The sequence below is a fragment of the Mus musculus genome, chromosome 10 (assembly GCF_000001635.26).
Source record: "Mus musculus strain C57BL/6J chromosome 10, GRCm38.p6 C57BL/6J".
Classification (NCBI taxonomy): domain Eukaryota; kingdom Metazoa; phylum Chordata; class Mammalia; order Rodentia; family Muridae; genus Mus; species Mus musculus.
This window is the reverse complement of record NC_000076.6, coordinates 96711723-96728462: the sequence shown is the minus strand read 5'-3', so window position 1 is coordinate 96728462 and position 16740 is coordinate 96711723. Positions and strand designations below refer to the sequence as shown.

At 44.2% G+C, this 16740-nt stretch overlaps 1 long non-coding RNA gene across 1 annotated transcript; it reads right to left on the bottom strand.

The window, feature by feature from the left end:
• Positions 1-538: 538 nt before the first annotated feature.
• Positions 539-12700, bottom strand: Gm33897. The gene is made up of 3 exons (XR_871979.1): positions 12266-12700; positions 10527-10674; positions 539-676 (listed from the first exon to the last, which is right to left on the bottom strand). It is a non-coding gene; the product is annotated as a predicted gene, 33897 (long non-coding RNA).
• Positions 12701-16740: the final 4040 nt, after the last annotated feature.

Genomic DNA, 16740 nt, shown 5'->3' with positions numbered 1-16740 from the left:
TAGGTTTATTTGATGTGCTGATTTCCCTTCCTTTGGGTACAAGACAGCCAGGAGATTGCTGGGCTAAAAGCTATTTCTCCTTGTAGTCTTGTAAGGACCCTTCAAGCTGTCCTTTCATATCAGTTATACTAATTCACATTCCCGTAACAGTTAAGGATATTTCTTTCCTGAGGTTGTCTCTATAGACTATGTTATCACAGTAACTCCTAGCTGTGAGCAGTAACTCCTAGCTATGATCGTGACACCAATTTGAGAATCTGGTCCCCGTTGAGTCTTTTCAGCTTTCAATTTTCTTAAAGACGACTTTGTTTTACACTTAATTTTTTTTATAATCACATTAAACATTCACAGCATTTGAATTCAAAATGAAAACAAACTATAGTCAGACTCTGGTTTCTAATTCTATCTCTTCTCCCCCACTTCCTCACATCCCCATAAATAAACTTTCCCTACAGTATTTTTATTTAAAACATTTATATTCTGATTACTTCTTTTCTTAGATGCAGATTGGCATATCAGATATATTTTTTCCACCATAATTTTTTAACCAGATACATTTTTCCATCATATTTTTTAACCAAACAATAAATCCCAGACATCTTTGCATACACTTACTAGTTATTTGTTTTTCTTCCTAGCTCCAGTGAGTATTTTTGGACCATCAGCAGGGCAGCTACTGGAAGGAAACATGAAAGATATTTTTTTTATTTTTTATTTTTTAAAGAAGATTGGAACTCTGTAGTAAACCTTCTTAAAATGAGTCACCAAGTTCACAGCCTGCCAGCCTCACGCTGGGGAAACTTCGAGTAGGTGGCTACACTTTGGAGAGGTGTGCGCAGTGTACAATCTCACCAGGCAAAACGCTTCGTTACTACAATTTTTCCTTTGCTTTGCATTTTAGGAAAGTAATGTTCCTTCCTATTTTAGCAGCACCATTTGCATTCCTATTATTCACACTGAGCTGTTATTTCCACTTTTATCTTCCCTTTGTTACTTGGTTTGTGCTCCTCCTCCAGGTCTTCACCTTGCCTTTTTTTCAGGTCCTTAAACCTTGTCCTACCGGAAAGGTGGAATAGCGCTGTGGACTTATGAGCCACACTGCTGGGGGGGGGGGGGGGAGTAATGATAGAGGTTCCCTTGAACCATTGCCAGCAATGCTGAGAGCATCCCACACACATTTGCTATGGAAACACCTTTATGACTAATGGGCTCTCAAAAGAAAGCGTTTGAAAACTGAAGCTAGAAGAGCTTTCTTTTTTTTTTCTTTTTTTCTTTTTTCTTTCCTTTTTCTTTCTTTCTTTCTTTCCCTCAAAATTGCTAGTTTCTGTATTATTCTGTATTATTATTCTGTATTATTCTGGATCATTTGTTTGTAAAGTGGATTCCTACAGCATAAGCTCTACATGTGTGTGCGTCACGAAAACCCGGTCTGCCCCCTCACCCGGTGCTTTAATTCCAAGAACCCTGTTCTCTGCTGTTATGTGTTTATGAGTTTGGGGTTTCAGGCTGAGTAAAGTTCTTTTCCTCAAAATGAAAGGTAAAACATTTCTTTCTCTTTTCTCTCCTTCTTTTGAGACAGGGTCCCAGGTAGCTCAGGGTACTCTCAGATTCACTACACAGCTGAGGATGGCTTTGAACTTCTAACCCTCTTGCTTCAACCTCCTAGTGCTGGGATTTCAGAGGTACCCATGCCAGATGGATACAGTCCTGGAGAACTAACCCAAGAGTTTGTGTATACTATCCTAGCACTCTACAGGCTAAGGTGCATCCCGATCCCCAAAGCACAGACATTTAAAATCATGCATGATTTGGAGGCTGTCAGATCATGAATTCATACCACATCACGTCTCCCTTTCAGTCGGCACTAGTGAATTACAAACTATGCAGATGCAGCAGGCCTGAAGGAGCCTTAGGTCAAGCTAGTGCCCTGTTCTACAAAGACGATCTCATGACGACTACCACCACCACCTCTATGCCCCCTGCACAGGTTCCACCTTCTCTGGGAAGATTTCCTGGCACATCTTCTATCTGGAGAGAGCTGGTCATTTCCTCCCTTGTGTGTTTATGAAGTCAAGACCATCTCCAAGACAAACGATGTGCTCTGATTATTTGTTCCATGCCTGGCACCATGTCTGAAAAGTATTGGCTTTGCCCCATACATCATTGTTAGTTAAATGACTCAGAGTAAATAGGCATTGGATTGACCTGTCTGGTAAAAAGAGGAGACTATGCACTACCTGCATGTGTGGTGTGTTTAAGTATCTATATTTGCATTTTTTTTTCTGTTTCATCTCTGAAAGAAACTATGGGCTTTTACAGAGCTTTGAATCTTGAACACTACCATATACATATGGTGGGTACCTGAACAGACAGTTATTTTGTTTTTGTTTTTAATATGAAGGGTCTACAGTGGCCTTTGCAGTTCTCTTCTTTGAACAACTCAGTCTTCAAGACTTCGACAAACATCTCCAGAATCTTTTTTTTTTTTTTAAGCATCTGCTAGGACTTAGTGCTGATGCCTCAGTGTGGACCACGTCTACCCAGACTTATTTCTATCCTAAGAATCTACTCTCCACTTGCTATATCATACCCCTCTCTATGGGTGAGAACTGACCTGCCTTGGAGACATGCCTACACACCCTAAGAGCCAAAGATGCTTCTGGAGAGAGGACAGGTCACCTGCCTGGTTGGTTGTAAGGATGCTAGAACTGAAACTCACGCCCTCTGAGAAAGCAGCGAGTGCTGGCTCCTAGGTAGCAAAATAGAGGGACTTTTGCAACTCATTGAAGAAAAAAAAAAGTGAATGCTTTGGTTTTACGAGACCTACAGAAATCATTCTTAATCTCCCTACCCATTCCAGATCTCAGACACAAGGAACTAATATTAGATTTGGCTCCCTGAGAGTGGGAGCAAGATTTTACTCCTTATCAAGGGTATATATCCTTGGAAGAGATACACTGTCGACAGAGCTCATTGAAAAGCTTATGAATGTATAGCCTAAAAGCCATTCCCAGGCTGCTCAGCTTCGCCCTTTGAAGAGGACAGTCAGCTCTCAGAAATCTCAGTATCTGGGGAGGTCCGTCACTTCACTTACATTTACTGCTTTTGAGGACTGGACTGTTTGCACACCTGGCCCCAGTCTCCCCTCATCTCTTTACCTAACCCCACAGGTCCACAAAGCAGCTGCCTTCTATGCAAAAAGCTTGTGACTTTTCCTTTGTCTGTTTTTGAACATTTTGCAATTCACAAAACTCCAAGGAACGTCTTACTCTCTCAAAAACATCCCCCAAGGATTTCAACAAGAGGCTGAGAGGGACAAAGAAGGTGGCTGAGTGACCCATTTCCTGGGTCTCACGGAGCTGAGCTGCACCTTCTTGGGAGGAGCTCAGCTGTGGCAGGCAGTGGGGGGTTGTTATCTACCACATCACAGCTTTCGGGTGTCATGGGTGCACAGCTGACCTCCCAGCTGGAGCCAGCACCTCAGTTCCCAGGCTAGTGTTTACCTTCTTCTCTTCCATTTTCAAGACAGAACTCTGTGCTCTATAAAACTTGCACACACCCAGGGAGGGAACGGGGTCAAGCTAATGTCTCCTTGTTTGCACTTTATCATGGAAAATAAAAACCTCTTCAATCGGGTTTATAGACCACACTCTTGTCCCCAAGCCTGATCTGTGGAGTCCCCAGCCTAACGATTGGTACTAACGATGGAGTTTCCTCCTCCGTAGATGACAGGTATCCTGAGGAGGCAAAAGCTACTGAGGAAACTTCTGTTTAAAATGCCTGCTACTCAGAATGTAGACCAGAAAGAGGAGAGAAGGCGCCTGCTGGGGAAGAAGGGGCAGAGAGGACTCCGCCCCTAAGACTGAGTATGCTTAGTAATAAACCATTTGGGACCAGCAGTGCAACTGTCTGTCAACTGCTGTTGAAACCTGAAAACAGAGTCCTTTTCTTTAAGAATGTAGCGCCCTCCCCCCCCCCAACCCCGCCCCCTAAAGTAGTCCACTCTCCAGTGGCTACTCTCCAGATATCCAAGACTATTTGGACAGCACAAATTGGTCCTGATAGATAAAATTAAAAAAAAAAAAAAAAGTGTCCGTGGGTAGGGAATTGAGGACTGGTCTGAAAAGAGATAGGAGACCAGGCAAATAAGATCAAAACGCATTTCGAGAAACACTCGAAGAATTAATGAATTACCCTTCAAGCTATGCAAGCTGCTGGCTGTTACTGAACGGCCTGGCTTAGCTGACTCCCGTAGGCTGAGCCTGGAATTTTAGAATAAAGCATAAATGAGTTTGAGACCTAGATCTGCTGCTCTTCCTAGAAGGACCTTCATGCATGTGCCTGCCCCTTTCTTAACCTGCTTCCGTTCTGTAAAAGGAGTTTTGTGAAACTTAAATGAGAAGGTGCTCTATCTATCACCCGGGCTAGTAATCAGACTGAGCGGCTATAAATGAAACAGACCCAACTAAAACTGCCTGCGACAAAGAAATGGCTGCTACGGGTTAGGCGCAAACGCCAGAAACAAGTTGAATTTAGCCGCATGCGGATCTGGGACTTTAAATGTAGTCTCAAGACTGGATGCTCACCCTGTGTGTTCTGGCTCCCGTCTTTTACCTTGTGGCTCTGTTTTGTTGTTTCGCCTCATTCTTCAACAGGTTCCAAAACAATCCTAGCAGACATTCTCAAAGATGTAAAACCTGCCTCTCATCAAAGCTCCCTGTGGATGGATCCAGCCCTGAGTCTCTCACTATGGACAAGAAAGAACTGGGGAGCGCATGAGCAAGAGGCCCGGATATGGAGAGAGCATCCTGGGACTAGAGCCCAGCCGAAGCCACAGAAAGTGGGACACGAGCACTTCCCACAAGAAGACATAACCTGATACCCTCTTTCTTTTCTTCTCTTCTCTTCTTTTCAGAAAGTGGCTATGTGTCTAAGCAGATATCCATGCAATCCAATATTATCTCATCTTTTCTAAAAGAGAATGGAGAACCTTTCCTTAGCCTTCTTTAAAGGACCAGAGACAGCAATGTCCAAACCATAGTGTCTGGTGATACTGAGTTTTAAGAGTAACTTTTACTATACAGACTAGAGTAAAATACTGTTGTTCCTCCGGTCACACTAAAGACAACTTGTGGGCTGGCTCTTCTTGTTTGCCTGTGTGGTTTTGACAGATAGGAATTTGTTCTCATTGGCCTGAACCATGTAAGTATGTTGTCTCTGTGTTTCATGTCATGCAAGGGAAGTACGTGTTCAAGTCTACCATGGTTTTAAAACACTGGTTTTCCTTGCACGGTTCCAGAGTGGTGAGGTTGGTTTCATGAAGTTCTCTGAGAGAGCTCCTTCCAGCGGAAATGTCAAAGGCCGCGATTTGCACCTTTGTTGCAAATGAGACAATAGAGAAATGTGGAAAAGCACTCAGATACATAGCACAGCCTAATTAATTAAATTCTTCTTGTGGGTATCAAGGTCCACTCCTGGAGGCGAGCTAGTAAAAACAATGAACTGTGTGGATCTGGCATTTAAAGCCTTGACCACATATTTGCCCATCATCCTGACAGAAATGTCATTGCAGGAAGTTGTTAAAGGGACGAATACCACGGACTTGCAAATTGCCACAGCCCAGAACAGGCGGATTTTTACCCCCATAGAACCCTCCTGTTTTGTGGCTCCACTGTAAAGCTCTGGAAACAAGCAGGCTGTGGGAGGAGCAACCCGAAGGGAGGGAGAGCATTTCTGGGCGTGTCTTGGACCCTGGCCCCTAGCCCCGCCCTCCACAGTGAGCCACAGTTGTAGTGCCTGTGTTTACATTTGTACAAGCTGCTAGGACAGGCCCAGGCAGGGCTAAAGCAGGACCAGGCGCTTCTATCACACGCTGAGCAGAGAATGAGTCTCATTGGGGAAACAGTGAATCTGAGCATTGGGATCCTGCCAGTGGGAAATTCACATGCATGAAGAGACTGGTTCTTGCCCGTAGTTTGAAACAAGTGAAGGAAATAGAAAGGAGGGAACAAAGGACATCAGGAGGAGGAAAAACTCGGCCCCACTGTTATGCCCAGGTGGATGAAAAAGCTGAACTAGGGTTTGAACATACAGGAATCAGAAGTTAATCCATTTTCTGTCGCAAATGTGTTTGCATCGGAAGTTGAAGAGGTTTTGTCATCCTTCATAAACTCGTAATAATTTCTGGGAATATTTCTAAAAGCATGGCAGCTCTGGGAGATCTGGTGCCATCTGGATCATGAAGAGACAAAGCCAGAGTGTGCTAACCTCTGCACCTTCTAGGATTGGCTGTGTGTGCCTTCCCGTGTTTACTATGGCCCAAATTGAGCACGAGACCAGAACTAACAAGGGAGACTGGCCATCCGTGTTCTGAAGTACAGCGCGGGGCATTTGACCTTTTTGTTGTGTAGCCCACTTGCTCACTATGTTCTCCCAATTTCTCGTTGTTTCATTTTGGTAATCCAGGCTGGTATGTATAGAAGATGAATCTGTGTGTGCAGATTCTCCTTCCTCCAACACCTAAGTATAGGAATTAAATAGCATTAAAGGCACACGGGACCACGCTCAGTTTAACGCCGTAGTAGGGATACTAACCAGGGCTTCATTCATGCTAAGCTAAGCAAGCTTTCTACCTATTGAACTACATCCCCAGCTTCACAGGCTTGGTTTTAAAAACAAACAAACAAACAAAAACTGTCCCCACAAGCCACCTGAGCAGTCACCCGCAAACTTCTGAAATAGCTGGAATATACCCCCTCCACCCATGCTATCTCACCACAAAGACCTCCTACTATCTTTCTAGCCAATTTTTTTTTTCCTTTTAGAGGAGCTCTCAAGGGCACACCTCCCTTATCCGACCCAATAGCACATCCCATCCCACAGAAGCCTTGTCTGCATATCCATTCTTTCAAGACACAGAAGAGCTAACTACAAAAGCATCACAAGCCCGCCTCAGCTGACCTAGCAAATCACAAGCAGGACATGTGACCTCTGACTGCTTAAGACACCCGAAGGCTCCCGCTGATACCCGTCCCCACCCCGCACTCCTTATAGAAAAAATAAAGGAAATTATTCACCCCTGGGGCTGTGGTAAAGACAGTGAGTGCAGGCAGATCCTCATTAAGGAGAGCTAAATCTGGCCTGACAGAGTCTTCACACTAGATCTCAGGACCCTGCCCATTGTGGCTCTGTGATTTCTAAGGACTAACAACTCCATACGATGGCCACTTCAGAATCAGAAAGACTGTCGACCACAGGCTGGCAGATGACAATTACCCAATGTGAGACTGGGGCACAAGACTGAGAAGTCAAAGCAAAACCTCACAGTGTCACATGGGTTTATCCTGTTCAGAGAAGCAGTCTTTCTCACGGGGACTAGAAGGAGACCAAAGAAAACCTGAATCACCTAAACTAACTGGGTAAAAACAAAATGTCTTGGGATGCCATGAAAGGTTCTCTTTTGAAACTGGATTCCAGAGCACTTAAACTCCTATTTCATAGGTTTTTTTACTTTTTCTTTTTTTTTTTTTTTTCCAGTCTGGAAAGAAAGAAAAAGAAAAAAGGAAAGCCATTTTCTAGATCTTAAAAAAAAAGTTCATCTCACCAAAGACAAGCTGTTTTCTTCCTTCCTTCCTTTCTTTCTCACTTTCTTTCTTCCTTTCTTTCGTTCTTTTGCAATGGAATCAAATTCTGTCACTTTTTTCAAAGGTGGTGCCAGCCAGACCAGCCGTTCAGATAAGTAGTCAATGACCATTGAACTAATGAGAGCTGAGAAGGGCCAAAAAGCCTGCTTGCCAAGGTGCCAGGACGCCACCATTACACTCACTCGGATGAATGGGGCATCACATTTCCAAAATGCTCCAGTCACAAATACTAATGCAGGCCCAGCCCAGGACCCAGGCCATCACAGTCACTCCGTGTTTATGGAGCAAATGAAAGAATGATTGTTGCCTCAAAGGATAATAAGCTGTGATTATATTGGTGAGAGCCGATGCCAAAAGTCTGTAAGTATCTGGACCACATTAACTCATTTACTCCTGCTACACACGATCGTGAAGTAAGCTCTCAACTGGCCATCCGCCAGGGAGCCACAGCCAGCTCTCAAGAAATGGAATGTGGGAACCAGGGCTGGACAGGGGCACTGGGATATGAGAACCAGGGTCTGGAAAGATCCTGAGGTATTGCAGAGGCAGAAGAAACCCAAGAAGTTCATGCTGGCCTTGGCAGCAATTCTCCAGAGGCCAGGAGGAAGACTCTCCCATGTGCAGGCTCTGCTGACTAGTGTTCACCAGCCAAGTTCAGGAGTTCAAATCCCTGTTCTCCTACTGTCTTATTGCATGACTTACTGAACAGTGTTATATTGATACTTCTTTCTGCCTTAGATGCTATTGATTTGGGAGTGATTTAAAAAGATAAGATGGATGCTCATTGGCTTTCACTAGGCTTATTCCCTGATTCAAAAAATCAAAGATACTATACATCAAATTACTTTTAATAGATCTAACTGGCTGAACCTCATAGCTCAGCCTCACTTACTTGAAACATGCTAAGAAAACGTGTAATAAATAGTCAATGGCTAGGCACAGTCATCTAAAACAAAGCCTATTTTATATTAAAGTGTGAAATAGTGTGTCATTTACCAATATCTAGCCAACACTGGCAACTCTGCACACTGTAGACCGTTGTCTCCTCCCTTGTGATCACAGAGCTGACTGGGAGTCGTATGTAGCGTTCTGCCCTCAGAGTTACATTGGGAGTTACCAGAGAGCTATGCCATATGGCCAACCTGGGAAAATATGAAAATCAGAAATCCAAAGCTTGGGGCTCGAAACGAAGCTCAAATGGTAGAATGCTTGCCCTGAGTTCCGTCCTAGCACTGCATAAAATGTGCCTAGTGGTGCAAGCCTGTATCCCTATCACTGAGGACTTAAGGCAGATCGGAAGTTCAGGGCTGAACTGGATTACCCATGATGATGACAGTTAGAGAAATGGGTGGATCAGTCATTAGGGGCACATCCAGCTCTTGCAACTTCCTACAACTCTAGCTCCAGGATATCTGACACCTTGTTCTGCCTGCCGAGGGTACCTGCATACTCAAGTACAAGTATACACATGCACGCGTGCACAAACACACACTCACACACACACACACACACACACACACACGCGCGCGCGCGTGTATACGTTTACATATTATACATGAACAAAGCATAAAATAAATTTTGTTTGTTTTCATACAGGGTTTCTCTGTATAGCCCCGGGCTGTCCTGCAACTTGCTGAATAAACCCAGCTGTACTCAAACTCAGAGATCTGCCTGCTTCTGCCTCCTTCTGCCTCCTTCTGCCTCCTCCTGCCTCCTCCTGCCTCCTCCTGCCTCCTCCTGCCTCCTCCTGCCTCCTCCTGCCTCCTCCTGCCTCCTCCTGCCTCCTCCTGCCTCCTCCTGCCTCCTCCTGCCTCCTCCTGCCTCCTCCTGCCTCCTCCTGCCTCCTTCTGCCTCCTGCCTCCCTAGCGCTGGGATTAAAGGAGTGTGCTACTAGCCAATCAGTGCTTCCTGCGAGCCCAACACCCAATGGAGGCAAAGGGTAAAATGCAGACTAGCGACTCCCACTTCGTCTGCGGGAGAGCTCACACACCCGGACAGGTGAGACAGAACTCCAGAACTCGGAACCACAGTTTCTCCTGTCTGTAACCCCAGTGGTAAAGGCAGGAAGATAGTTCAAGGCTATCCTTAGTTACATTGGGAGTTGAAGGCTATCCTGAGCTACAATTCTCACCTGCTCCACTCCCAGAAAAGAAAATAAAATAAAAATTCCGTGTCCCATTATACACTTAGAGAAGAGTTAGATGACTAACTCTGAGGTGGATTCTAGGACAGTTTCAAGGGAGACTGAGCTTGCTGGTTGCCATCCTCTTTAATAAGTGTGTTCTGGTTTTCTAAAGATGAGTATGTCTTCAATGAAGAGGAAAATCTGGAAGGTGTGGGATTTTCCCCAAATGGCTTTTTCCACAGTGCATCCTTCACCTGGGACCTTGGTGAATGAGGTTCAAGTTCACGTTCTCACCACACTGCTGGAAATGTCAAGTGCTCATGTAAGCCATGGCTCTGAGCTGGAGGTGCCCTTCCATGGACCTAGGTTAAGGTCCAGTGAGGCATCAGGAGCGGTGCTGAGCTTGGGATGGGGAGAAGGCGACCACTAAATTAGTACGCTAGCTCCCTGTGTGACTCGGCATCAGCCTACAGCCTCACAACTCCTCCTTCAACTGCGTGTTCTTCCACGGGTGCCCGGTGAAGGACTGCAAGCCACTCACTTCCAAGTCTGCAAGATAGACTGCCTGTTTCCAAAACTAGGAAAAGACAGCGACAGGGGTGCAGGCACAGCAGAAGCAACAAGTTGGGGGCCGCTTGCCCCCCAATTTTTAAAATCTAAGTTCCCCAGGAAGAGAATGCTAACTTTGAAAACTTCTATTTCATGAAATTCGTGCAACTTCAGAAAGGCATGAGTAAATCATCATAGCCTACTCTTACCAAAGAGAGATGTGGAGAGGCTTCCAAGCTGACTTCAGATCCCAGCAGCCATGTAAAAGGTGGGCACATGCCTATAACTCCAGGACTGGGACAAGGAGAATTTATTTATTCTAAGGGCTTTTGGCCAGTGTGGCCAAAAGGTCAGGAGCTGCAGAATCAATGAGAGACCCTGATGAAAAAAGTATAAACAAACAAACAAACAAACAAATAATCTCTGGCCACATATGCATGTATGGGTGTGTATACCTGCACATAGGTCCATAGGTGCACACAGCACACATACATAGATATATACATACTTACATACAGGTACATGCTTACGTGTGCACACACACACAAACACACACATACGGAGTCAGACTTTCATTTCTGACCACATAGAATGTACCCAGTAGATATGCAGTCCAACTGCCTCAGCCAGGGCCACCCGTGCTGGGAAGATGTGTGTGAATGGATGCATGAGAATACAGCTCCCACTTTAACACTGCACATTTCCCGAGTTCGGGATGTGGCAGCCTGTGTATTATCCGGAGTGTCTGCCCATTGACATGCAAATGATAAAGCAGTACTCCGCTGTGTTTAAAGAATCCCATGACTGAGCCAACCACAAGCAGGTTATTAAAGTAAAACAAGGCTATTTTGTCCCTTGTGAAAAGCAAAGGCCTTGCCCAGTGAGTGGCACGTTCAGGGCTATTTACATTCCAACCAACAACCGACAATAAAGTCAAAATAAATACTCCTTCAAATGCTTTTTTTTTTTTCCCCTTTGGAGAACAACAGCTATTTCCAAGCACGGGATTACAGAGAATCTGAATCAGGCAGGAATCATGTTTAAAACCTAGCATTCAGTCAATTCAGTTTCTATGTCATTGAATCAGGTGTAAGAAAAAGTTCTAGATCCATGATGGCTCTCACCTGTAGGTCTGCTACCCCTTTGGGGTCCAAGGATGCTGTCACATGAGTCACATATCAAACGTCTCATGCATCAGATATTTACATTAAAATTCATAATAGTAGCAAAACTGGTCATGAAGTAGCAGTGGGAATATTTTAGGCTGGGGGTCACCACATGAGGAACTACAGTAGAGGGTCACAGCGTTAGGGCGGTTGGAAACCACCTGCCTAGATGGAGTTAAGAGAAACCTCATCTCAAAAGCTCAGAAACAGAGAGCCAACAGTGCTGCAGAAGCTGATAGCTGCATGACATCAACCTGTCCTGTCTCTGCTATCTGCTGTGTGATAGAAAAGTGAGGTTACTGAGGCAGGGCTGTTACATGTGGTGCACCATTTAAGAGCCACTCGTAGCATCATTCACTGTGTAACATACTTACCCTGTAATGTCCTTGACAACCGGGGAAGTGACTCAACCAGAGGAAGGCACTTGTTGCCAAGCCTGATTACCTGATTTGGTTGTGGGGACCCACCGTGTTGGAAGGAAAGAACAGACCTCTGCAAGTTATGACTTTCACATTTGTGCTGTGGCACACACACAGCTGAGCAAGCACACAATGAATGAATGAATGAATGAATGAATGAATGCACTTCTTTAAACAAAATATATATGTTATATTTAAACTATATATATAAGTAAATATATGTGTGTATACATATACATCATATACATATATATATTAGACAAAGCATATCATTTAATCCTCAAAAAAAACTTATGAAGCAGACAGTATCATAATCCTCACTTTAGAGATAAGGACAGTACAGGTAGAAGTTGGGAGCCTTACCCCAAGCCAGGATCCCAAGGACTCAGGAGCTTGTTTCTTTTCCAGGACTGGGCCTGCAGTATATTGACATGCTTAGCCATCACACACAAACCCATTCAACAGAGATTTCATGGCAGAGACTGGATAGCTGCACCCTGGAGTTTCAGGACACTTTGCTCAAGATGAACCAAACACAGACGACTGTAGTTCAATCTGTGAGACCGTTAACTCTCCTTTGAAAATCATCCTGAGAGACTACATCATCAGCTGGACGTGATGGTGCATGTGTATCCCTGCAGCCTCAGGGAAGGGGAGACAAGAGGACCAGGAGGTCAGAGTCAGCACTGGATACATAGTGAGCAGTGTGAGATCAAGCTATGCATAAAGTCTTGTCTCAAAAATAGAAGTGGGAGGAAGAAGAAAGAAGGAAGGGAGGGAAGGAGGGGAGGAAGGAAAGAAGGAGAGAAAGAGAGAAAGAGAGAAAGAGAGAAAGAAAGAAAGAAAGAAAGAAAGAAAGAAAGAAAGAAAGAAAGAAAGAAAGAAAGAAAGCAAGCAAGCAAGCAGGAGGAAGGAAGGAAAGAAAAGAAGGAAGAAGCAAAAAAGAAAGAAAGAGAGAAAGAGAGGGAGGGTAGGAGGAAGGAAAGAAAGAAGGAAGGAAGGAGGGAGGGAAGGCAGGAAGGCAGGCCCACGCTGCCTACAACGGTCATTTACAATATGCTCTACAGCTCATTCACTTTGCACTCAGTCCACATTTATTGAAGAGTTAACATGTGAAGCTCATGGCAGAACCTAGTTTTAAAGAGCTGAACTAGGTAGATATGGCCCCACATTTTTTTTTTACATTCCCACAAGGAGAGGGATGTTAAAAATAATCGTTCACTATTATCATGACGAGGAGAAAAAAAAATCCTCAATGCAAGCAAACCTCACCTGAAAGCCATTAGAAAACCTCTCAGAGGAAAGTACATTTAGGAAGACTGGAGGATGGGCAGGGTACAAGCAGGCTTGTGTGGAACAAGAGTGGTATAGAGATGTTCTTCATTGTCTTCCAGATACAGAAAGACCAAGAAAAATGCTTAAAATAGTTAAAAAGTACTTATTTCTTGGTTGCTCAACTCAAACACCCAAAAATGTAGTTTGGTAGAGGTGCTGGCTTTGTTTCTAAGCGATTCAAATTGTCTCTCCAGATTATATATTGTCCTTTTGCCTCAGAGCCTCTCTGGCAACAGATAGGGTTCATTCCTGCTTAGAAGGAGAATGAGAGACAGTTTTCTGCTGACTAAGTCAACCAAGCCAGACCTCATAACCCTTAGATTCCTGAACCAACCACCATGGCCAAAAGGGTGACTCTGTGCCCCTTTAGATTGTAGGCTACATCCCTTCTGTATAAACCCTGTGGCTGCTAAGCACGGGTGGGATGTATAAATAGGAAACAGCCATGTATCACTCTTAAGTCTGAGAGAAAGCTACTCTAAAAAATGTATAAAAGCCCCCAGGAAGTAGCATTAGATGTTTTTGATCTAATACAAATCCAATATGGAGAACAGAAAATGGAAGGAACAACACTGGACTTGTCACCCATTCAGGAGGGAAGTGAGCAGCTCAGACTGGATCTTCAAGGCCTTCTTTGTATAGGGCACTGTTCTATTAGTCAGACCCCCCAACACGGGCTTCAATCAAACCAAAATCACTCAAGAAAGCAGTTTGGGTCATCACTACAAAGTACTCTAAGCAACTGGACAATGACAATGACTTTTCACAGCCACTAGCTTGTGTGTGTAAGTGTGTGTGTGTGTGTGTGTGTGCGCGCACACACACATACACATGCAACATCACTACTTTACCAAGCAAGAAGCTCTAGACCAAGACAGCAGACCACCACACCTCTACTGAAACTGAGTCAGAGAGGCTGTGAGAGACGTGGACATCAAGCTGCTGGACTAGGGAGGAGAGATTATTATGTCCCTAAGGTCTCAGCAGGAGATCACAGGGGTGGTTTACAACAGTGAGACAATGCTAAGGCTTCTGGGGTCTACACCCTGATGCTCATTCAGCCTACAATGGAGCTATTTGAATCTTCTCTGCTGTCCAGTAATGCGTTTAATAAATCTGGGTAACAACAACAAGAATAGGTAGGCTGTTATTCCTTTTGAGCCTTTAGGGTGGGGCTAATGGTGGAGAACTTCTGTCTTTCACATCATATTCAAAGCACATAATTAGTACAAAAATGACTTTTGAAAGTTTATCCATTCAATTATAAACATGGTTTGTGGTGGTTTGAAGGAAAATGGCCTCCATAGTCTCATAGAGTATGGCATTATAAGAGATGTGGTCCTTCTGCAGTAGGTGTGGCATTGTTGGAGGAAGTGTGTCACTGGGTGCAGTCTTTGAAATCTCAGTTGCTAAAGCCAGACCCAGTGTGTCACTCTCTTCCTGCTCTCTCTGTATTCCAATGTAGAACTCTCAGCTTCTTCTCTCCACCTGTCTGCCTGCACACTGCCATGCTTCCCACCATGAAGATAATGGACTGAACCTCTGAACCTGTAAGTCCTAATGAAATGTTTTCCTTTATACAAGTTGCCAATGGTCATACTGTCTCTTGACAGCAATAAAACCACTAAGACTTGATTGCATCTAAGAAGAGGACCTTAGGGACTAGCAGCTGGCTTAACAACCCTGTTTTTCATTACATGCACTTTTCTGTTTGTTTTATGTTTAAGTAATAGGCATGCACGAGGAAGAAGAAGAAGAAGAAGAAGAAGAAGAAGAAGAAGAAGAAGAAGAAGAAGAAGGAGGAGGAGGAGGAGGAGGAGGAGGAGGAGGAGGAGGAGGAGGAGGAGGAGGAGGAGGAGGAGGAGGAACAGTAAATCAATTAAGAGATTATCTGTGTCCACCATATAGGAAAGAAAGATGGAGGTGGGAAAGAGGGCAGGAAAACTGGATAGGAACCTCCTGCAGCAGAGCAGGAGATGGTGGTGGGTAAGCTGTGAATGGAACAGAAACTGGGTCCGAGCCCAGGTCATCTGAGCAGCAGCTTCTGTGCTCCATCATCACATCCTCCAGCTAAGCTTGTGTTTCTAGCAAGGCTCCCAGAGGTGGGGCAAGACCTGCTGCAGAACCAACTTGTTTGGTTTTTTCCTTTTCTCTGACATGTGAGCTCACATGTATTTGTCATTCACATGATGATCTGAGGCACATGCTCAGCACAGGATTAATCTAGCTACTACACTGTTTTTGTGTGAAAGGAACATAGCATCCACTCTATATTTTTTAAAGAACACAACAGACTGTTATCAACTACAGTCATTGCCCTGGGTTCCAGATCTCTTAAACTTATCTCCTCCTATCTAATTACAGTAATATACCCTTTCACCAACACCTCTCCATTGGTGGGTTGTTCAAAAATTTCCCAACCTTTAATATTCAACATTCCATTTTTCCTCTGCCCTGAGATAAACTTGTTTAGATCCCATATATGTATGAGGTCATTTTGATATCTGTCTTCTCGTGTCTGTCTTATTTCAGTTAACACAATGCCCTCCTGGTTTATTCATGCTGACAAAGTAAATAATAATAAAAATTTTTAACCAAAATTATCTTCTTTTTAATGGCTGAATACCACTCTATTACATTCAATGTGTGTCATACTTATCCAGTCTTCTATGTGTAGACACAGACTGATTCCATACTTGCTCGATGTGAACAATGCAGCAATAATCATGGTTCCATAGACATCTTTGACATACTGAGTTCATCAGTAGTTCTGGATACCTGTTATTTTAAACACGAGAGGCACAAAAGATCTGAGAAAGATTCTGAAGTCCAGGAGGATGATCTGGGCCTTGGGAAAAGAAAGCAAGCTTTCATTTGTGGCGAGTTGCAAAATGCATTTCATTGACCTGTACTGCAGATATCCCCAGCTTCAAAGTTATGCAACAGTAACACATCTGGAAATGAGATTCTATGCCTGTGTTGATCTCTTGAAATCCAGGAGCACTGACTGAAGTTGGACCTCTTGAAGCCCTTTGTCAGGCTGCCCACATCCCCCAGGGAGGGGTGAGGTTACAGCAGATTAGCCTGCAGATAGCTTCCTGAGCTCAGTTGACTCTGGGTAAAAGCCAACTAAATAATAATCCTCACCCTCATTACATTTTCTGGACAAACGTACTCAGATGCAATATGGAAGATTGCTTATTCCCTTGGCCCAGATGGCTTTGTTGAGCCTGGTGTCAATGTGTACATACGGAGTCCCCATCTCCTTTGTGGGCAATTTTCTTGATTTCTTTGAGTGTCTGAGGGCCAAGTTTCTTGAAGCACACTCCATGGATATGCTTGTGAATGTTGATGGTATATTCTTGGGTCACCACCTTGTCGATGGCAGAAGAGCCCTCCTCCTCCTCCTCCTCTTCCTTTTCTTCTCTTTCTTCTTTGTTTCTTCATCTCTTTCTTCTCTTTATTCTTCTCCTTCTTCTTCCTCCTCCTCTTCCTCCTCCTCC